The sequence below is a fragment of the Macaca nemestrina genome, chromosome 1, assembly GCF_043159975.1.
Source record: "Macaca nemestrina isolate mMacNem1 chromosome 1, mMacNem.hap1, whole genome shotgun sequence".
NCBI classification, from domain to species: domain Eukaryota; kingdom Metazoa; phylum Chordata; class Mammalia; order Primates; family Cercopithecidae; genus Macaca; species Macaca nemestrina.
The window spans coordinates 20,084,280-20,108,004 of NC_092125.1; the positions used below are offsets into that span (position 1 = coordinate 20,084,280).

The window sequence follows — 23,725 nt, forward strand, 5'->3', positions numbered from 1 at the left end:
CTCCAGAGGCTAAAGTGGGAGGATCCCCTGAGCCCAGGAGGTCGAGGCTGCTGTGAGCTGAGTTTGCACCACTGTACTCCAGCCTGGGTAACAAAGTAAGACTCTGTCTCAAAAAACAAAACAAAAACAAACAAAAAAATCCCACACTGAGTTATTGGAATTAAACCCAAGAAATGCATGTGATGGAAGTAATCATCTTCCCCAGACCTGCCTCTCTCTGAGACTGACAACTTCTCCACACCTCCAGCCTTCATTCTTCCCCACGCCATGTCGATTACAGCCTCCACATGGAAACCAGCCCCATGTCTACTCCCTACAGCACCCCTCTCTCCACTAAGTCACTGTGACAGTGACTTGCCCCTCCACCAAGCACTGTGCAGCCTGATAGGGCTTTCTTTCTTTGTTTTTGTTTTTGAGACAGAGTCTCCCTCTGTCACCCAGATTGGAGTGCAGTGGTGCTATCATAACTCACTGCGGCCTCCAGCTCCTGGGCTCAAGCCATCCTCTTGCCTTAGTCTCCTGAGTAGCCGGGACTACAGGCACGCACCCTCATGCCTGGCTGATTTTTAAAAATTTATTTGTAGAGATAGTCATGCTATGTTGCCCAGGCTGGTGCTGGCCTCCTGGCCTCAAATGATTCTCCTACCCCAGCCTCAGGTGAGCCACCTCACCTGGCCCTGACGGGGCTTTCTAAACTGCAAATCTAATCAATTGTTTAAATAAATCATACAATGGTTCTTCACTATCCTGAAGATAAAATCCACATTTCTTCACATGGCTGTACAGGACCTCCAGCGATCAGGCCTTTGTTTGGTCTGATATCCAATCTTTTCTCAAACAGTCGCTTCTTACAGCTCTCCAAGGCATCAGCTCTGTGCATTGCCAAATTTGTGCATGTGCTGCTCCTGGGCTTATATTGTGTGTGCCAGTTGGCAACTCCCTTTTTCCTTTAGGGCTTAGTTGGGAGGTGGCTTCTTTGGGAAGCTTACCCATCCTTTGCCCAGCTGGGTAAGGTGCTCTAGCATTAGTGGTCTGGTGGCATATTGGGATAATCTCTACGAGGCACTTACATCTGAGGGCTATGATTCTTCACTGGGTCTTTTAGCTGCATGAGAGCATGGCTCAGTCTTTCATTGATCAAATTTGTAGAGCATAACACACAGAAGGTATTCAATCAATACAAATTAAATGAATGAAGAGATGAGTTTGAATTCCCATGGAAAATGAGAAGAAATACATTCTTAGGGTTTGGGACACTTGATGAAGTCATACGTGCTGTTAATTAGGAATATTTTTAGCTTAGATTGACATGAAGCCTCCAGTAGTGGCGGCTTGGGAAAGAACTTAGTTCTTCATTCTTGTGCAACTCCCATGGCCTATAACTGCAGAAGCAGTGAGGTCCCGTTGATGTTGGAAGAGGAGCCATCTTCTGAAAGCTGTGCCTATGGCCTGTTTCATGTTCAGCCTTCCTGAAAATTCTATGAGTTGTCTAGATCTCTTAATAAATTACTCTTTCTGCTTTAACTAGCTAGTATTGATTCCAGTTGCGTGCAGCTAAGGACTCTGGTAAATACAAACCTTTGTCTGACTCTCACAAATATCTCAAAGCAATAGTAATGCCTAGTTTTGTAGAAGTAACCACAGAAGCTTAGAAAAGGCAGCTTGGGAAGCAGTTGAGATGCTGCAAGCTGATTTCCAGGAGGAGAACTGGTCTATGCTGAAAACCTACCTGCAACCTCAACTTTGCTTCTCTCCTGTGTTCGACTGCTGAATGTTGAAGCTGGAAGGAATAACAGGTTTCCTAGTGGAAATTTATGCATTTGATGGAGAGCGCCTGAAGTGCCCAGATTGCACGGCTTCTTTTTTTTTTTTTTTTTTTTTTAAGAGACAGGGTCTTGCTCTGTCACCCAGGCTGGCATGCAGTGGCATGATCATAGCTCGCTATAAACTACAGCTCCTGGGCTCAAGAGATCCTCCTGCCTCATCCTCCCCAAAGTGCCAGGATTAGAGGTGTGAGCCACTGTGCCTGGCCCCACACAGCTTCCTAGCAGCTGAACTGGGAGGTCAGGTTATTTCTGTCACTCCGCACTGCCAAGGGCTGACAGAACAAAGAAACAAAGAGGAACTGGAAAGGCTGATCATGGGGCCGAACCATGGCTAACTGGCTTGAATCACAAATCTGTGTAACCATAATTTGCCGACTCGTAAATGTTTTATACCCCAAGGGAGCCTGAAACAGCCTCCTTGCACTTAGAAGGCCCAGCTGGGCCAGTGCTGACTCCGACTCCTTGGTGGACAGGACCCCAGGGGGTGGAAGGATAAGGGCCAGGCTGGCCAGAGCCTCGGCGTCAAACCTGAGAAAGGGTCACACTTTTTTGCTTGTCAGTTTCCCAGCCTTTTCCATTACAGCATTTTTACCTGGGAGGTTTAATGAGCTCCCCTGAGTTTTCCCCTTCCAGGAGCTTAACTTAAAGTGTCAGTGTCTTAAGCATTTTCCCAGTAGTGGGCCTGGTGCTTTTGGAAGCTGCATTTCCTTTTTCAGGCGTTGGGGGGACCGCTGGGTTCTGGGAAGGACTGACGGGCGAATGGCCCCAAGCAGCAGCAGCAGCTTCCGGGCAGGGCTGTGCAATTCAGGCCGCCTGGGGAAAGGTGCTGTGAGAGATGAGGGGCAAGAACAGCTTTAAAAGTTAATGAGCTCGGCTGAGCTCCCAGGACCCTTCTTTCCAGGCGGCTTGACTTCTCTCTGCATTTCCTTGCCCTCCGAGCACCCAACTAACTTTTAACCCAGGCTCTTCCAAAGCTCTAGGGAAGAGGCTGCTCCCCTGGCTTCCTACAGAGTGAGTCTCCACTCCACGCTCTGGACATTGCTCTGGGAAACCCCTGCTTCCCAGACCAGCCACATCATGAACACGCTTGGAGGGGAGCTCAGTGCTGTTTCCTGCTACTGGTGAGGCTGGTGCCGGTGTGCACTGTGCAGGCGTCAGGACTGGTCATCGCTGTCGTTACGACCCCCTGCCTGCCATCCTTCACCCCCTAGTTTGATCAGGGTGCATCTCCACTGCCCGTCTGCGCAGGGTGGGGCTGAGCGCTTCCCTCAGCCTCCCCTTGCCCCAGAGCCTGCCTCTAACCGCAGTCTGCCCTGTGGACTGCTAGGCCATGAACAGCCCTGGAGGCTTGGTCCCACCTTTGGCTTGGGGGAGCACTGAGTGTGGGTCTCCAGCCTGTGTGGCCTCAGGGCCACATCTGCAAACATTCTCTTTCTTTTCTTTCTCCCTCTTCTTTCCTTCCTTTCCTTTCTTTTCTTTGACAGGGTCTTACTCTGGTGCCCAGAGTGGAGTACAGTGGTGTCATCATAGCTCAGGACAGCCTCAAACACGGGGGCTCACACAATCCTCCTGCCTCAGCTTCACTAGTATCTAGGACTATAGGTGTGCACCACTGGACTCCTCTAATTTTTTACCTTTTTAGTAGAGATGGGGTCTTGCTATGTTGCCCAGGCTGGTCTTGAACTCCTGGCCTCAAGCATCTTCCCCTTGGCCTCCCAAACATCTTGGGGCTACAGATGTGAACCACCATGCCCCACCAACATTCTCTGTCTCGATCCCTGAGTCCAATAGCAGGAAGGTAGGGGATGAGGGAAGGTTTCAGCATCACCGGGAGCTTTTCCAAAAATCTCATGTTGTCCTTCTCTCTGGAGAGCATTTGAAAGGGGCCACAGTGGCTGAGAAATATTGGACTGTATTACTATTTGCAATCTTCTGATTGTCTATGAGAATTCCCTGGGTAAGATTTGTTAAGAATTCAGATTCCTGGGCTCCTTCTCAGACCTACTCAGGTGAAAGCCCTGGGGCAGGACCTAGGAATCTGCATTCGAATAGTCTCCTGGGTTGTCTTCATACTCAGCAGGTTTCAGGCCACTGAGTAAGGGGCCTTGCAGTCCTCTAGTCCCTTGTCGCAGCGCTGGAAGCAGGACGCTCCCGGTTTGGGTGGTGTTTGGGTTCCTTTTTAGAGCAGCCCTTCAGAACTTCACAGTGAAAGTCCTGCATCTGCCCTGGCCTGGGAAACTCACCTGCCAAGTCAGTTCCTGGAGCACAGAGTGAAAGGGTGCCTTTGTCTGATTAGAAACAGACACAGCTGTGCTGTATTCTGTAGCAGGGGAGAGGAGGAAGGGTGCTCGAATAACGCCATGCCCTGTATACACGTAATGCAAAATCAACATTCCCTCTGCTTGTTCCCAGCGGGGAATAAGAGATCCCATTGCACTCCTCAAAGGAACCACCCTCACCCACTGCCCTGGACACTTCCCTTCAATCCAACAGACTCAGATGTCCAGAGCTGTGGAGAGTCCTTTCTAAAGGTAGAATAGCTGCTTTGTCCAACTCCCCAGGCCCTCTCCTCTGAGCAAATGACTTTCAGATCCCTGAGAGATAAGCTGTAGTTTGGCTTCAGAATGTTGATAAAGGAGAGAAGGGTTCTCTTCAAGAGCAAGCACCCTGAGGTTTGGCCCAAACCTGGGCAATGAGAGTGATCAAATGATACAATTTCGTTATCTCTGCCCGTCTGCGTAGATCTATTGGCTTTGGGAGGCCAAGAAGAGTTTCAAAAGAATAGTTAAAAAAAAAAAAATCAGCAAACAGCCAATTCACAGCTGTGTCCTGGATGGTAGGCCAGGTGGTAAAAGAAAAAAAAAAAAACCTGCCAAGATCACATTTAAAATGGAATGAGTTTCATTTTACAGTGAGAAAGGGAGGAACAGCCAACACCCAGGGACTGGTCCCAGGCGCCCGGCCATCATACTGCCTCCAGATCACTGGGTGCTCTCCTGTTGAACAGTGTCTGAAATGTAGACAAAGCAAAGGCATCTTATCACATGGAGGAAACTGAGCGAGGCCGAAACTGCACCCTTTTTACACTTGCCATCATTCATGAACATCTAGGGAAAGTAAGACACAGACTCAGGGGTGGGGGCTGGGAAGAGATGTGAGTGTGTAAGTGCGGGCGGTTCGGGGTGAGGGACTGCACAAAACTAGTCTGGAAAGTGACCAATTAGAAAATCAGTTTTTCTCCCATAACCTCAGGAGATGGTTGTTTAATTCAGCTTTCTAATTATAATCCAAATATTCCCAGGTGTCACCAGCCTGAAGATCCAGAAAAACCATCCACATTAACACTCAGTTGGAAGGTTCTGACCTCTCCTCAATGTCCTCCCAACGCTGTCTCAGGTGTGCTCACCTGAATTCACATCATCCAGACACTGCTGCTTTCCCCCCAGGAACTGCTGGGTGCCTGTGTCCAGGGCAGACAGTCGGCAGCCACACTCTGGGGTGGGCGTACCAGCTGTTTACAGCTGGGTGCGTTAGTTATGGCTGCTTAGTGCTGGCTTTAACGTCATGCTGGGCATTAAATATTTTGAATATAACCCTGCCCCTTCCACAATCTGCTGGAGGTGGAAGATGATGGAAAGGCCCTCCACCAACTGTGGGTTCACTTGGTCTTGGGGGCCCAGAAACAGCATTGATTGAACTCCAACCTCACAAAGTCCCTCCTGAGAACCCCACAGGCTGGACTGAAGGCTTCATACTCCTTGCTTCGCCTCCTGTCCTTGAGCCACACTGGGACACAGGCACAAAGTCCCCTCCATTTCCCATTGGCTTGAGCCACCTAAACTGTCCCTGCTTCTCCTTCAGGTGAAATCTAGAAATGCCTAAGTGGATCAGCTGTGCAAATAAATCTTTCCAGGTTCCCCAGTCCCCAGACTCCCATGTGGTCACATAGGCTTAGCTGGGACCACCATGCTCCGTAATCAAGGAGACAGACAAAATGTTCAGCACTGAACACTCCACAATAAGAGTTTGTGGGAAGAGAAAATGAACAAACCAAGCAATTGTGTTAAAAATTGCAGAGGGCAAGCCACAGATTCTAAACTTGGACCATCTGAATGCAATTCCTGGATCTGCGACTTCCAGCTTCAACATATTATGTGCTTTCTGAGCCCCAGTTTCATCTTGTGAAAATGGGCACAATAACAGTACCTCCTTGTTGAGAGCTGTTGGGAGGGTCAAACATGATAATCTAGGTCTAGGATTTGTCGTAGGACCCGTTGTATGCTAAGCGCTCCATAAATGGTGACTCTGATCATTATTATACATAATCAATGAATCCACATTTTAGAAAGAAGACATATGCAGAGATGATGGGAGAAATGGAAAAGATGAGTTGCTTTAAATTAAATCTGGCCAGAGATGGCAGGATACTAGGGTGCCATGTGTTCAAAAAGCCAAATTAAACATGGCTCACAGCTCCCTGACCCTCGCCCTCCATTGACCAGGTTTCTTGCTGTGTCAGAGGGTTGGGAGGAGGGCAGAGCAAAGGAGGCTGCAGCTGGGCTGTTGAATTTGGCCCTCCTACTAGCCTTAGCCTTAGCAAGAGAGGTCAAGGCTTTTTTGTCCTACCGAACAGTCAGCCTTGTTTTTCTTGAATGGTGATTGGCCAGGAGTCTCTCAATTTGGCTGCACATTTCTGTTTCTGTGGGCTTGGGTTGAGGATCAACAGCCACATTTCCACTTGCATTAATACATTTAGATAGACCCAGCCATCTGGAAAAAACCTTGAGATCAACTCCAAGCTGATGAGATGCTAATGGTGGCAAGAAAACCGGAAAAAGCAAAAATAAAAACATCAACTCAGCTGATGAATTTAAGTTTCACTCTTTTCTTTCTACATCTATTCTCCAGCAGAGGTGTCCATTGTCAGGAAACTGACTGCAGATACCATAGACTGGGTGGCTTAAATAACAAACGTTTACTCTCACAGTTCTGGAGGCTGCAAAATCCAAGATCAAGGCACTGGCAAATCCAGTGTCTAGTGAGGGCTGGCCTCCTAGTTCACAGACAGCACCTGCTTGCTGTGTCCTCACATGGTGAAGAGAAAGTCATCTCTCTCATGCCTTTTCTTTTGTTTTCTTTTGAGACAGGGTCTTGCTCTGGCATGGGCATACCAGCTCTGTGACCCGTGCTGGAGTGCAATGGCATGATCACAGCTCACTGCAGGCTCAACCTCCCTGGCTCAAGTAATCCTCCCATCTCGGCCTCCTGAGTGGCTGGGACTATAGTCATGTGCCACCACACTGGCTAATTTTAGCTTTTTGTAGTGGTGAGGTTTCACCATGTTGCCCAGGCTGATCTTGAACTCCTGGGCTCAAGCTGTCTGCCTGCCTCGGTGTCCCGAAGTGTTGGGATTGCAGGAGTGAGTCACTGTGCCCAGCCTCATGTCTTTTCTTAAAAGGGCACAAATCCCATCATGAGGGCTCCACCCTCATGACCTAATCATTTCCCCAAGGCTCCATTTCCTAATACCATCACACTGGGGTTTAGATTTCAAGGTTTGAATTTTAGAGGGACACAAACATTCTGTCCATGACATCAACTATTGTAGTATTGATATCTATCCATTTACTTGACTAGATCTCTGATCACTGCACTGGCATCATCCAAAAGTGTCTTCTGGGGCCTGGATGTGGTGGCTCACACCTGTAATCCCAGCACTTTGGGAGGCCAAGGTGGATGGATCACTTGAGGTCAGGAGTTCAAGACCAACCTGGCCAACATGGTGAAACCCTGTCTCTACTAAAAATACAAAAATTAGCCAGGTGTGGTGGTAGGCGCCTGTAATCCCAGCTATTCGGGAGGCTGAGGTAGGAGAATCCCTTGAACCCAGGAGGCGGAGGTTGCAGTGAGCTGAGATCGCACCACTACACTCCAGCCTGGGCAATAGAGCAAGGCTCCATCTTTAAAACAAACAAACAAACAAACAAACAAACAATAAACAAAAGCGTCTTCTGGTGTATGGAGCCTGATAATTAGAAGACCTGGTCTTGATTCTTGAAATCATGCTCATGGCAAAGTGTGTCATTGTCCTGTGTCATCTCTAAGACCATAAGAAATTTGAGGGCAGGAGCCTCACCTTGTCCTTTTTAGTATTCTGCACAAATGCTTAACAGGTATTTGCTGATTGACTGATCTCCCAAATTAACTATTTTTAGACCACTAATCCATCTAAATGTCTTTCTCTGTTTCATTTTCAAGACACAAGCCCATGCTTTACTATAAGTTTTATGTGGTATGCAACAAGTGAAGATAATGGAAAATATGTACCTATTACCATAGTAAGCAATAATTGGTCAACAAATTCACATTTCTTCCAGTGAAACTGAAGGAAAATAGATAATTATCTCTCCAATCAACTTAGACAGTTTTCCAAATAGCAGTTGGCCATTTAAAAGGTCTCTTTGCTTAAGAATATCAGAACATAAAGTTCTGTAGGCTTAGATAGCAATTCCGAGGTTTACAGAGGAGGCCTGATAGCTGGAATTGAGAAATCCTTGGACAACCAATGATCTCAATGTTATTCCAGTTTTAAGTGAAACACTCTCTTGCTAATACAATGCTAATGTGGTTATAGAAAGTAAGCGTTTTTAATGGAAGCTCATGTTTGGTACCTTGGCTTACATGGAGTACATTTGTTATTAATTACTCATTCTTTTTCAAAGCCAAGTCTAATGGGTGATGACAACACAAAAAATTGGCAAGGTCAAAAGTAGTTCAGCAGTTATTGGTTTAAGAAACATTAATTGAGCAGTTTTTGGGTAGCAAGCAGCGTGCTGGGTGCTGGGAGGTAGTGTGGTAGGAATATACAATGCCCTGCCTCCCAGCTCCATTTTATCCAGGGGTCATGGGCCGTGGGTGCAAATTATGGCTCCACGTGGACACCCAGCTGGACCAGAGCTGATCCTGTGGGTGGTGTTGTGCTCTCTCCCTCAGCACCTGTCCCTGGAGGGTCTCTGAAAGTCCAGGTCAGCCCCTGGGCTGGGTCCCCACAGTAAGAAGGGAACTGTGATGGGCAACACCCCAGAAAATAAGACTCGCAGCCTCACTTCAGGTCAGTTCGCAAGGACTGACATCACACAGCAGGCATTCGAAGATGCTGCTGACCCAGGTGGATGACACAGGGCACTGGGGTTGGAGGAAGGTGAGCGGGGAGGGGAGAAAGCCCTGTATGATACATCACAGACATACATTCCTGGGTGATAAATGGCAGCCTCTGACCTGTCTCTTTGGGCTGTCAAGGAGATGATGAAGCTTGGGATAGGGTGGAGAGAGGCAGTGCTCTGGGGGAAAGACTGGCATTTTCCTGGGGGAATGGGGGTGGCGGTAGGGGATGAGAAAGTATCTCTTGGGTGAGAAGTCAATGGTCCATTTCCAACACTGGACTGTAATGTCCTTCTAATCAGTACTCCATCTATCTGATTCCATAATGGCATTCGAGGAATGGGGACACCATCTCATCTTTTAGGGAGAAAATAATGGTCTAGAGAAATCAATGATTTTCCAAGGTCTCTCTTAAGAGACCCATAGTAGTACTGGGACTTTAACCTTTGGCTCTGTTTGGGTGCAAATAACCAGAGTGAGAATAGAAATCTAATATAATCATCCAAACCCGCCATCAAAGGTACTTTCAGCAGACTGAGTGATTCATCAAAAACAAAACCAACCAACCAACCAAAAAATGAAACAGAGATGCGCTGAACTGGTGCAGAGGAGGAGATCCACAGAAGCCTGAGGAACAATCCTTGTCCTCAAGGACATGAGCCAGAAACCCAGGTGAAAGGCAGCCCCCAACACAGGTGTTAAACCAGCCAGCTCCAGTCCAAGGTGGAATAGAGCAGGCATTCTGGGGTGATATAAAAATTGAAATATGGGAGTCTCTGGACCATGTCCCCATGCCATAACTCTTGTGCGCTTCCAAACCCTCTTTCTTACTAACACCAAGGAAACAATGAACATGTCACTACCTTGCTTAGATATTTCCGATGGTCCCATCATCAACAACAAAAGTTGCTCCTTTGTAATTTACACCCTGCTTTCCTTGCCAGCTTCCTTTCTTCAGACCATCCAGCTTGCTGCTTCTTGCCCAGCCATGTGGAGCTAATGAAGATGTGCTGTTCCACGCCTCTGTGCCTCTCCACATGCTGTTCCTTTCCCTGGAGTGCCAACCCTTTCTGCCTGCTGTCCACCTATCAAACTTCCACTCATCCTTTACAAACCAGCATAAGCATCAGCGCTTTGGGGGTGTGCAAAAATACCAATGTGTAAGTAGAAATGGAATTAAAAAAAAATCTGCCCAGAAAGAGTCAAATACATGCCTTTCATGGACTTTTTGTGAAACACGAGAGGAATCCAAGGTTTCCTTAATGAATGCATAAGCCAAATGACACGCAAATAATACAGAAAAAGAACTTCTAGGAAAAAATGAGGCCAAAGTATTTGGGGCAATTTAAGGCATCCAGAGAGCTGAGCTTTCTCTCTCTTCCCAGGTGTGTTCCGTGAACTATAATTGCCTTTCCTGGCCTTGGGGAATGACAGTAACCTATGATCAGAAGATGAACAGGCCACCCCAGCCTGAGGGGGAGATTTCACACTGGAAAAGCTTGCTGAGGTGGCTTGTGGAACATGAGTTGAGTTGTAGATAAGCAGATAGATGGGAATGGAGTGGGATGACTTGGGAGAAAGGCACAAGCAATGGTGTAGAGGGAGGAAAGTGAATGTGGCAGGGGGCTATTCCTGCTTCCTGAAGCTGCCCACTTGGATATGGTGACAATGTATGTGCCATATTTGATATATTATATATCTATAAGCATACACAAACACATCATAGTGCCCGGCTTCTGAATCTGGGAATATACTCACTATAATAGCTATACTTGGCCAGGCGCGGTGGCTCACACCTGTAATCCCAGCACTTTGGGAGGCTGAGGCAAGTGGATCAAGAGGTCAGGAGTTCAAGACCAGCCTGGCCAAGATGGTGAAACCCTGTCTCTACTAAAAAAAAAAATACAAAAATTAGTTGGGCGTGGTGGTGGGCTCCTGTAATCCCAGCTACGGGAAGGCTGAGGCAGAGAATTGCTTGAATCCAAGAGGCAGAGGTTGCAGTGAGCAGAGATTGTACCACTGCATTCCAGCCTTGGTGACAGAGTGAAAGTCCGTCTCAAAAAAAAAAAAAAAAAAAAAAGCTATGTTCTGTGGATGTGTGTGTGTGTCTCATATAGTTTCACTGTAGTATATATACAGTGTGTGTACATATATCTACACACACAGATTTTAGGATCTGGGAGTATAATCACTATAGTATCTACACTGTGTGTGTGTATATATATATATATAATATATACAGCATATATATTTAGTCACTCTCTCTCTATATTCACTCTAGTATACATGCTCTACTGAAAGTTCTGTACAGTCCTTGTAAAGAAAATGAATTCTGGCCCAGCGTGGTGGCCCACGCCTATAATCCCAGCACTTTGGGAGACCAAGGTGGGCGGATCACGAGGTCAGGAAATGGAGACCATCCTGCCTAACACAGAGAAACTCTGTCTCTACTAAAAATACAAAAAATTAGCCAGGTGTGGTGGCACGTGCCTGTTATCCCAGCAACTCAGGAGGCTGAGGCAGGAGAATTGCTTGAACCCAGGAGGCAGAGGTTGCAGTGAGCTGACATTGCGCCACAGCATTCCAGCCTGGGCAACAGAGTGAAACTCTGTCTCAAAAAAGTAAAAATAAAACAAAAATAAAAAAAGAAAAGAAAATGAATTCTTTTGGATCCTGGGACGAGTGTTTCAGAGCTTCAGGGTCTTCAGATCAAGGGAGGCCACCCTGCATTATCAGTTAAGGGCTTTAGGCAGGCGCTCGTGTCAACCTGGTCATAAGTAGAAACACTAACACAGCTACTAAAGTCTCCTAGATCACCCAGATGATCAGGATAAGTTTATTTTGAATTTTTAGAGTATTGCAATGAAAACAAAATAATTTTAAAATTATGATTAGCTAGCACACCTTTAGGAACATGCAGCTCCCCAGACCCACTTTGGGAAATGAAGCAATTCTGGTCTGGGACAGTTGCAAAGTTCCTTTTAGGGAGGAAATGTTTCTTGGGTTCGTGAAACATCTTAATGGCATTTTTAAATTTTAAGACAGTGTCTTGCTCTGTCACCCAGGCTGGAGTGCAGTGGTACCATCATTGCTCACTGAAGCCTCAAATTCCCGGTCTCAAGCAATCCTCCCACCCCAGTCTCCTGAGTAACTGGAACTACTGGGGCATGCCACTATGCCTGGCTAACTTTTTTATTTCTAGTAGAGATGAAGTCTCACTATGTTGCCCTGGTTGGTCTCAAACTCCTGGGCTCAAGCAATCCTCCTGCCTCTTATTCCCAAAGTGCTGGTATTGCAGGCAGGAGTCACCATGCCTAACCCTTAATGGCTTTTGGTTATTCAAAGGTTAACCTTTGCCTTGTCTGTATAGGAGAGGTTGAGACAGACAGTTGTTTGCATAATGTTCTGTTTTCTATGTGGTAGCAGGAGAGACCAAAGATCTGTCCCTGGGACCTGGTGAGGTGGAAGGCCAGCAGGCTCCCTGTGGAGATCAGGAGTCCCAGCAATATGGTGGCCGCTGGCACCACACAGAGGAGGTCAGTGTGCGAGTCGCTGGCAGCGGACGTAACTCGTGAACCACAGGAATACTGAATCCAACGTTCAGTCTCAGATCTTCCTAATCCTACACTGTCAGGGACAGACTTTGGGCCCAGTAGCACACTGCCTGTTGTATTTAGAGAATAGAGGGGAGGAGGCTGTGTCCACCCTGGAGGAAGAAGAAAGAAAAAGTGAGCAAGCGAATGAGACAGAGAGAGAGAGAGAGAGAGAGAGAGAGAGAAGCTCCAGATGATGAGAGTTGTGATAAGAGCAGGAATTTGGAGTGAGAGTAGGGAGGCGTCACTTGGTATTACCAGGAAGTCCTGGGAAAGGCACGGAATGTCCCACAGTCCTGTGGGAGACGTGGGCGGGGGTGATTTAAATTTTTTTTTAATAGAAAGGAAAGGATGATCACAGACAGCCTGACAACTAGGATAGACTCAAGTTACTTGTGTGGGGCAGCGATACCTCTTCCACCATCATCTGACCCCCATTTGTATGATTCACCTGCATTTGTTTTATTGTTAAACTCTCTCTGTGTGTTAGTGCCTTCTCTTCCTCAGTAGTTCTGGATTCTTTGGAGGCTACCATGGACAGTTTCACTTGAGTTTGGTGGTGCATACATAAGGAGTAATTGGAGATAAACTGGAAGAAGTTGGCTAGGGCCAGATCATTGCATGGCATTGCTTGCCATATATTTCAGAATAGACCACTGTGAACCCCGTGACATGTTTATGTGTGAAGTTAGCTTCACAGCTTAGGATCAGTTAGTAAGCATTCAAGAATTAACACTCACAGGAGGCTCTAGCAAGTACTTTCAATGTCAATTTTTCATTGGCGAAATAGTGGGATTCAGGACATGTGGGTTGTATAAGTACTTGCCCCATTACACAGTGAGGTGTAAAGACACAGCATGCTCAGTTGCCCACCCCTGGAGTGCAGCTGTCGGTGGAGAACTCTGCTTGGTCCTCTGCCCCACCCCAGTTCATCCTTCACAGAGGACTCTCCGACCCCTATAGACAGCTTGCTGACAGAACTCCTACAGCATCTGCTTTAGAGTGGATCTTTCATGCAGGATGCTTGCGGGGAGCCACAAAGGACAGAGAACAGGACCTCACTGAGGTTACAGGAGCAGATTGTATGACTGTTTCTATGCCTGTTTGATATCGTAGTTTCTACGTTTGGCAGATCTGAGTGTGGTGCTCATTGTAACATTTCCTGTTGCAGGGAGAGGAGCCACCGCTGATATTTTCTGATCAGTGTGCAACACATGGGTCGTTTTGACATGTATGCAAAGGGTGTTTGCAATCGAAGACACTGACCATGAAGGCTTTGAAGCAGGGAATGACATGGAGAAGGTGCTCTGTGCTGAGAGCGGGAGGCTGGGGCAGGGATTCAAGTTAGAACCGGAGAGTGGAGCCACGAACCTGGTGACCCGAGCTAGAACTGCTGCAAGGTCAGAATGCACGGGCTCCCCCGAACTCCTCTGAACCCTGGCACTGGCCAAGGACTTCCTGAGTTAGAGGGGATGTGCAGGCAAGCCAACTCCTTCCACCATGACAAAACCACACTTTGATGAGTCAGGAGGAGATCCATCCCAGACACAGATCACATTTCCCCTCATTACATTTGCCTCCATGCATGTGGAGTCGGGTGTTGGAATTCAGAGAAGGGCAAATGTGAAAGGCAGCTTGAGCTTCACCAAGAAGACACACTCACAGAAACGACGCTGAAGCAGTGAGCAAGGCTTGGAGCCCCAAACTTTCCCAGAGTGGCCCGGTTCTTCCAGAGGGAGCCCATTCATTTTGTCCCTTGTGAGATCTTTTGTGAGTCTATTTTAGTGGCCTTTGGAGGCAATAAGTATGAAGGATCCTTTTTAAGAAGAAATTCACAAAGCTAAGAGGCCCCCTGCAGATCACTTGGCAAGATCGGGTGGAGCTAGGCTCAGGACCCTTGCTGATTTTGGCTCTTCTTCCTCCCTCCTCTCTGGTATGGTTGGGCATTCTCTTCCCTTTGGGCTCCCTCCCTGAGACTCATTTCCCAAGCATGGCGTCTTCTCAAATGGAGGCTATACCCTTTCTGATCAAAACTCATGAGCTGTGCAGTGCACTAGGTATTGCTTCCCACGGTGGGTTTTCAAAATATCCAGAAAATGAATAGGAATAAATAGGCTCAGGAACAGCCTGGTGCCCCCTGCTCCCTTTCTCTCTTCTTTCTTTTAGTCCCCTTCCTTCCCCTTCCCTTCTCTACCCTCCCCTTCCCTCTCCTTCTCTCTTCTTCCCTTCCCTTCCCTCCCACTCTTGCTCTTCAAGTTAGGCTTACAGGATGCAGTGGAAAAACCTTTAGAAATCTTTAGCACATGGCTCTTTCTCAGTTGTCAGGTAGGTGAGGACATTTGGAGACCAAGGCTCAGGCCATCTTTCAATGCCTTTTCATGTTCAGTGCCCAGCGATTCTTTTCTCTCAAGACCTCTACCTCTCTCTATTCACAGTACTGTTGTGAGGAAAGAGAGTTGATACTTGTGAATAATAACAATTATTAAAATAGTTTACCATGATTGAGTGGATAGTCTGTGCCACGCAGGTGCCAGGTACTTCACACAGAACAACCCATTCAATCCTCATAGCTCTTTGAGATAGCAACTACAATCTCCCTATTTTACAGGTGAGGAACCTGAGATTTAGGTCAAAATATTTGCCCAAAGTCATTTTAGTTGGTTAAAAGGTGGCCCCAAAAAGATGTGTCCAAACCCCTTAGATCTGTGAATATGACCTTGGTTGGGAAAAGAGTCTTTGTAGATACAATTAAGTTGAGGATCTTGGGATGAAATTGTACTGAAAAACAAGAATGGGCCCTAATCCCAATGATAAGTCTCCTTATAAGAGACAAAAGGAGAAGGCCACGTTAAGACAGGGTTAGAGACTGGAGTGATGTGGCCACAAGCTAAGGAATGTGGACAGCCACCAGAAGCTGGGAGAGGCTGGAAAAGGTTCTCCCCTTGAGCCTTCAGAGGGAACACGGCCCTGCTGACACCTGGAGTTTTGGACTTACGGTTTCTATAACTGAGAAAGAATGAGTTTCTGCTGTTTTAAGCTACCCAGTTTGTAATAATTTGTTACAGCAGCCCTAAGAATCTAATTCAGTCAAATAGCTGGCTCGTAAGTGGTGAAACAAAGATACTATCAATATTAAAGCTGTTATAATAACCAAATTTATTTTATTTTTGAGATAAGGTCTCACTCTGTCACCCAGACTGGAGGGAAGTTGCATGATCATGACTCACTGCAGCCTCAATCTCCTGGACTTAGGTGATTCTCCCACCTTGCCTTCAGGGTAGCTGGGACTATAGGCACATGCCACCATGCCCAGCTAAGCTAATTTTTTGTATTTTTGTAGAGATGGGGTTTCATCATATTGCCCAGGCTGGTCTCGAACCCCTGGGCTCAAGCAATCCACCTGCCTTGGCCTCCCAAAGAATTAGGATTACAGGCGTGAGTCATTGCACCCAGCCAATAACCAAATTTCAACAAGTCATTATAGAAAAATAATGAATAACATACAAAAAGAATTATTATATATTATCAGTTGAAAGGAGCATGCTAAGAAAGAAAGAAAGTGAGAAAGAAAGAAAGAAAGAAAGGGAAATAAAGAAAAGGAGAAAGAAAGAAAGAGAAAGAAAGAAAAAGAGAAAAGGAAAAATATAATACTAGTGGGTATTCCTGAATAATGGAAATGCTTAATATTCTTCTTTGGCTTTTCCTGAATTTTCCAGAATTACTGATGAATATGTACTTTGATAACTAATATTTTAGAATGTGTTAGAAGGAAGTTCAGTGAACTCAGACAGGTCTGTTCACCACTGACAATAGCAGTAGGGCTGCGTCTTGGGTGGTTTCCTGCAGTGCCCCAGGGAGTAGGCTTTCTATAAAGTCCCACTCTTTCATGAGTCATCACCAGAATCCCCACATTCTCTGCAAAATCAAGCCTGGAGATTCCTCTTTGCGGTCACAATGTCTACAGATTCATTGCTTCTATTTAGGAATTATTTACATATGCTTACATTCACACCTCACATTAAGTAAATGTGTCCCAGAAAGGTTGTGATAAGTGAAATTTTTAATGAATTAAATCATCCTGAAAATGTGGATGAGTGGCTTTTCCGAAGCCCAGGCGGACAGTTGTGTGAAGTAGATTACTATCTCTCTCACACCCACTCCTACTTCAGCCCTCTCTGTTCTTCTACTGGATTTCCTTAAAGGAGAGGCCTCCAGTGTGCCTCATCAACCACACTCAGCTCTTAAATGCAGCTACTCACAGAGGACCCAGGCTCCCCCCTGCCCTGTGACACCACGTGGGACATACACCTTCACAGGTGACAATCAACACTCGCACAGGCGAAGCCTCTGGAAGCTGTTCTTGTCTTCGTGGACACAGTGTGGCAAAGAGGCAAGGCCCGTCCATGCGGTCCTGGGAAGAGCTGCAGAAAGGCCTGGCAGAGTGGGCAGGCCAGTAGGTCTGTGTTCAGGTGACAGCTGGTCTGAGCAGTGCACTGCCTGGTCTCCTGCCTGGGTGGCAGCGAGGGCAAGTAATGCTGGACTGGGAGTCAAGCTATTCCACATCCCTAAAATCCAGTTATTTCCATTGGCTTTGCTTTGTTAACCAAAAAGTATCTGAGACAGATCTCAAGCAATTTAGAGATTTATTTGGCTGAGGTTAAAGATCATGGCCCCTGACACAGCCTCAGAAGATTTTGAGAATCTGTGCCCAAGGTGGTTGGGTTACAGTTTGATTTGATAAATTTTAGGGAGGCAGAACAGGCAAAGACAAAAATCAATATATATAAGGTATACATTGGTTTGGCCTGGAAAGGTGGATTTGCCAGTCAGATTTCCTGATTGGCAATGGGTTGAAAGGGCTAAGCTCCGCCTGAATAGTTGAAAGCAGCTTGCAATAAGGTAAAGGTGGGTTGGGGGAAACTGTGGAAGCCAAGATTCTTATCATGTACATGAAGCCTCCAGGCTACAGAAAGAATGGATGTGAATTTGTCTCTTATCAAAGGTGTCAGACTCAGGAGAGACCTGGTTAGGGAAGGAGATTCTCTACAGAATGCAAATTTCCCCTACATGAGACAGCTGAGTCTATTTTGGGGTAAAATACTTGGATTTCTCTCAGGGCCTGCTATCTGTCATGTGATGCTATGCTGGGGTCAGGTTGAAGCTTGGTCTCTTATTGCTACTAGGAGTCTGTTTTGTCTGTCTCAGGATCTCTAATTTAATGTTAATGCTGGTCAGCTGTGCCTGAACCCCAACAGGAGGAGGGTGTGATGAGGTGTGTCCGACCCTCCCTGTTTCCTGTCATGGCCTAAACTGATTTTTCTGGTTTCTTTGGGCCTCCGTGGCTAAGAGGAGGGTCCATTCAGTCAGTTGGGAGGCTTGGAATTTTATTTTTATTTTACAGTTTGTAGGTGATTGAAGCCCTTTAAAAGATGAGGGTCCAGTTAAGAAGTGAATTACTCCATAGCTGACTTCACATCCTTCCATCTGGATTCTTTTTTTTTTTTTTTTTTTTTTTACATGTAATGGGTTCTAAAATTCTATTGTTAGTAAATAAGGCTTTATAGACAAAATTGTCAAAAATTTTCACGTGACATCCAGGCTAAAACCCCACATCCCAAGCTGGTCGCAGGCACTGTCTGTCTCTCAAGCATTCTTTTTAATTGTTCATTTTTCGGAGGAACAATTTAATATCGGACTAATTGGAACTGGTGGAATCTCCCCTCCCATCCCAACAGCCCTGTCTGTCTAGTTTAACCTAGGGATGAATTCCTTGCATTGTTCTAGGGAATTTGAAGAATCTCCAGGAGGGCCAGAGAGGAGACTTGGATGCCACCCAGCCAGAAATAGAGAAGTTGGGACCACCCAGCCAGGCACAAGGCCACACCTCAGCCATCACCACCCACAAGCAACGCAGCATGTATGAGTCGGGACAGGACACCAGAAACCACCTCATGATTGCTCCGGAAGAAGCAGCTGCAGGTGCTCAGCCATCCTTATTTCCTGCCATCCCCAAACTATGAAGACAGCAAAGCAGCCTGTGGAGAGACTGCGCACAGAGGCAACCCTGCCCTTACTTGGTGATGGCACGTGGAACTCTACCTCCCAGGTGGAAAATGGAAAAGTTGTTTCCTTCTCTGATCTACGGCCTGAGCTGTCATCAGGATTTTGAGGACTGACTTAATGAATAAAATATAAAAGCTTAGCGTGAGCCCGGGATATGCATGGTGGAAGAGAATAAATAGCCCTTTGTACATCAAAGATACTTTCTGGATAACCCAATCTGAGAAATAGCTACTTCAGCCACATCTGCTGGTAGGGAAGGCTGAGAAAATAGTGACTATAAAATGAAATGAGGCTTTTAGGTGAACCACATGAAATCCTGTGGACCGGGGAGAAATCACCAGCTATTACAACGGAGTCTAGCTAAGAAGGGGCACGTGGGGGTGGGGAAATCGTGACCAATCAACAGTGCAGCTTGAAAATGTGAGTTTTCTCTTGGGAAGCTTCACTCCCTGGGAAGGAAGAAGCTATAACCAAACAGGAGCAATGAAGCTTTGCCTGGAGAGAATGCTGCTCACATTTGCATGTTAAATGAACTGAGGCCTCTCCTGGCTCCCCTCCGAGGGCTCTCAGAGGCAGCTGTAGCCTCAGAGGGTTTCTTGCCCACATCTTACTCTGATTCAGAGCCCGCATCCCCAAAGAGAGCCTTGAACACAGCAGGTATTCAATCAATATTTGTATTAAATTGCATTTTAAAAGCTGATTTCTTGAGTGACCCCTTCCCCTACCCACCCCCAAAGACTGTCCTCCGATACCTCTTTGTGCATATCCTGAATTCAAGCTGCAGTGAGAGGCTTTAGCAAGAGAGAGCAAACCCACTCTAAAAGCTTCATTTGCGTCAGTTTCCATTGTATTTCTCGCCTCCGCCAGCCTTTAGATGAACAGGTCCTAAAGAGCTATGGAAACAGCATTGTGGAAACAGCACAGTGCGTTTCAGACTTGTGAGCCTTGGCAGGGCAGCCTCGTTTTTAGTTGTGGTGGCTTGCCAAAAAGGCTAGCTCTCCCTCAGCTAGCTCCCCTGGGCACTGTCACCTCCAGTAGAGCCTCTTTACTCTGAGGGGTGGCCCCAACAATGAGGGTCCCTGCTTGGCAGCTTTGTCTTGTTCATATACCCGGTCTACCTGGAGGCATGCAGGAGGCTCTCGGGTGGCCTTCATTCTTACACACCTGCGTACACCTGTGTCCAGGTACCACCACCTACACACTGCCCAGGCCTCTAAGTCCACATGCTCGGATTCTGGTTGCTTTTATTTACTTATTTATTTTTTGACAGTCTCATGCTGTCATCCATGCTGGAGTGCAATGGTGTGATCATAGTTCACTGCAGCCTCAACCTCCTGGGCTCAAGCAATCTTCCCACCTCAGGCTCCTGAAAAGTTGAGCCCAACACCATGCCTGGCTAATTCTAGTAGCTTCTGATAAATAACATTCTCTCTGTTTACTCAAAATATAGTTATTGAATGACTGGTCTGGGCCAAGCATTATTCTAGGCGCTGGGGATGCAGCAGGTACGAAATAGATAAAACCCTCTGTCTTTATGGGAGTGGTGGGGATGGGGCAGACAAACATCTAACATGATAAGTAAGTCAATCTGTTTTTCTTTTCTTTTCTTTTTTTTTTTTTTTTTGTGAGATGGAATCTTGCTCTGTTGCCCAGGCTGGAGTGCAGTGTCACGATCTCGGCTCACTGCAACCTCCACCTCCTGGGTTCAAGCAATTCTCCTGTCTCTTGAGTAGCGGGGCCTACAGGGGTGTGCAACCATGCCCAGCTAATTTTTGTATTTTTAGTAGAGACAGGGTTTTACTATGTTAGCCAGGCTTGTCTCAAACTCCTGACCTCAGGCAATCCGCCCGCCTTGGCCTCCCGAAATGCTGGGATTACCAGCGTGAGTCACCACGCCCGGCCCGTAAGTGAATATTATGACAGGAGGTGATACTCTTTTTTTTTTTTTTTTTTTTTTTTTGAGATGGGGTGCTGCTCTGCCACCCAGGCGAGAGTGCAGTGGTGCAATCACAGCTCACTGGAGCTTTGACCTCCAGGGCTCAAGCAATTGTCCCACTTCAGCCTCCCAAGCAGTTGGGACTACAGGTGCGTACCAGCATGCTGGGCTAATTTTTGGATTTTTTGTAGAGATGGGCTTTTGCCGTGTTGTCCATGGGGCCTCGAACTCTTGAGCTCAAGTGATCCTTCCACCTTGGCTTCACAAAGTGCGGGATTACAGGTGTGAGCCCCTGTGCCTGGCCAGGTGATATGTGTTTTGGATAAAAATAGCAGGATAAGGAGTACAGGGGGAGGAATTGGTATGTAAAAGAGGTCATTTTGGTAAGTCTTGGGTAACCTTTTGGTAAGTGCTGGGTAAGCCTTCAGTCTAAGGCAAGCTCACCGTAGTTTCGGAAGGAGAGCCGTGGGCCTGAGGAAAAGAAAGGAACCAAGGGCAGCTGTCCAGTAACTGACAGGACCTAGATATCTTTACTGAGATGGAGAACTAAGGGAAAGGCTAGATTGGGGCAGGGGCTGTTGGGGGAGCACAAATAACTTATTTTGGATGTTATTTATTCAATCTTTAAAAACAAACATTATGAGTGGGGAGGAGAGGCCAGGCATGGTGACTTATGCCTGTAATCCCAATACTTTGGGAGGCTGAGGTAGGAGGATCACTGGAGGGCAGGAGTTCAAGACCAGCCTGGGCAACATAGTGACATCCATCTGTAATTTAAAAAAAAAAAATTTTTTTTAAGTGGGGAGGAGAGTGAATGAAGGAAATACAACTGAGATGGGCAATGGAAGGAAGTTCTGCCCAGACACCAAGGAGGAAGGAGGGTGGAGGGTGCAGGAACAGAATGATGCCTCTGGAGCACTCTGTCCCCCTTCCTTCTGGCCCCAGACGGGACTCAGGCTTGACTGGTCCAGAGCTTCTGTGGCTCAGCTTGTGGAGACTCTGGTGGGGATTGTGCTCTGATGGGGGTGAGGACCCCCCGGAGGAAAGCCCAGGGCTTCTGTTCACATCTCCGTCTACCCCCCAGGGGAAATGCAAGGGGATCTAACATTTATCTCTGGTTTGTCTGTTTCACAGGGGGCCTGGATCATAGTCAAGATTACTAGATACTTGTTACATGAATGAATGAAGTCATCCAGTACTCATTGGCTCCACCGGGCTTCGACTTGCTGGACGTGGCAAGCCCACCAGGGAGCCCTGAATAGCCCTCCTCTTTCCAAACAGCTGGGGAAGCTGGTCGCCCTGGAAACCTACTTTAGGTGGCAGCATCTTCCTCCAGGAGGTGGAGGTGTCTCCTGGACTTTAAAGACTCCAGGACACAGGACAAAGAGCTCTGAACTGTGGAGCTGGGAAACGTGGTTCCAGCTCAGCCCAGATTTACCGGCTGTGGACTTGGCCAAGTCGCTCACAAAACCCAAAGGATGAGGCAGAGCCGGCCCTGCCTGCATGGCAGGGAGCTTCTGAGAACCATGAAGAGAGTCAGCAAGTGCCTGGGGAACGAAACCACCGAGCAGTGCAGGGCATGGCTCTCCCACTTCTCCACTGGGGAAGAAAAAATCCAGACAAAGACAGTAGAGAGAATACTGTAGCCAATACTGCAGCAGTTACCTTCCAGAAAAACAGATACTAATACAATAACTTGTGATTTTTGCTTCATATCTCTGTGGCATAAAACCATGACATATAAAGTTTATGTCCCCTTGTAACCATTCCTCAGTGCGATTCCCCTCCTGTCTCCCTCTCCCCAACGGCAACCACTGATATGTTCGCTTTATTCGATGCTTTTCATATTTTAAATATGTTGTTTATGGGAATGATCATAAATAAGAAATACACTGTTTGTTTTAAACATTTGCATAAATAATATCAAAGTAAATTATTTAAGTTTCCCCAGCAGTCCCTGCCCCCGTCCACCTTTCCCTCAGTTCTCTTCCATCACAGTAAAGAAAACTGCCCAAACCCAGTCACCACCCCTGGACTTTCGAAGTGGCTTCCTACTTGGGGCCCTGCTTCCAACATTGGCCCTAGAGTGACAAGGATCTCATTCTTTCTGTGCTCAAAGCTCTGGCCTCTTTCTCCCTCCCTGGTCTTGCCCAGCCCAGCTCCACCCTCTGTGCTCAGAACCTCACATCTGTCGTTCCCCACCTGGGGTGCCCTTCTGGCTGGCTGGCCCCTTGCCTCTCTCAGATTTCTGCTCTAATGACAGTAGCTGGAGAGGTCTTGCCCGATGTCCTTTCCTCTTTCTCCTTACCTTGCGTTTTGGTTACGCATCCTCCTCCTAATGGCTTTATTGATTTATGTGTTTAATCACCATCTTCTTACTTTTCTAAGGCTCGTCCTGAGTGTTTTCACAGCCTGGTATGTGAGCCAACAGTGATTCTATAGCTGGCAGCGGCCTGTGCACCAGAGCTGCATGTAAAGGAGTCCGTGCAGAACCCTGGGAGAGCCCAGGGAGAAAGAAAAATGAAGAGCTGGAAAGGGGACCAGAGCCTATCATTCCAACCTGCAGGTGCCTAAGGTCCATCAGAAGGTTCACCAGGAAAGACCAAGAGAATTGTAGTGACCCTCCCACAGTATCAGTGGGAAGGGAAGTACAGCAGTGCAGACCAGCCCCACAGGTGCTTAGCCAGGCCTTTGGTTCTGCTAGGGAAAGGAGGGTGCCTCCCACAGCATGAAAATCACACCACGTCCCCATGTGTCCGGGACCTGCTGCCAGCCACCTGCACAGAAGTCAGGTGGATGCCACCGGGGTACAGCCCACACTGACTCCTGACCCCGGGGGGTACAGCCCACACTTGACTCCTGATCCCGGAGTGGGAGGGGCTGGCTCAAGATGAAATCTCGAAGGTGGGTCAGGCTAGGTCCTGGAGTCAGAGGAAGCGTGGGGTTCAGGCCAGGCCTGGGTTCTCCCTGAAGTGAGGCTGACTCTGAGCCTTTCTCGAAACCCCAAATGTCACAGCAGTGCCCCAAAGGCAGGTGAGGCTCTGTTGCAGGGAATGCTGAGGAAAAAGGGAACATCAGGGATTGGTCTGGCCTGAAGCTGTGCTCCCCTAAATTATACCCTGGTTTGATTTGGGCTTGCCGTGGAG

General features: G+C 47.2%; 1 long non-coding RNA gene across 1 annotated transcript in view; it reads left to right on the forward strand.

Moving 5' to 3' along the window:
• Positions 1–22,966, forward strand: part of LOC139357455 (uncharacterized) — a 35,890-nt gene extending 12,924 nt beyond the window's left edge. Inside the window, exon 3 of the long non-coding RNA XR_011610588.1 lies at positions 21,714–22,966. This is a non-coding gene — a long non-coding RNA (uncharacterized lncRNA). The remainder of the gene's footprint in view (positions 1–21,713) is intronic.
• Positions 22,967–23,725: the final 759 nt, after the last annotated feature.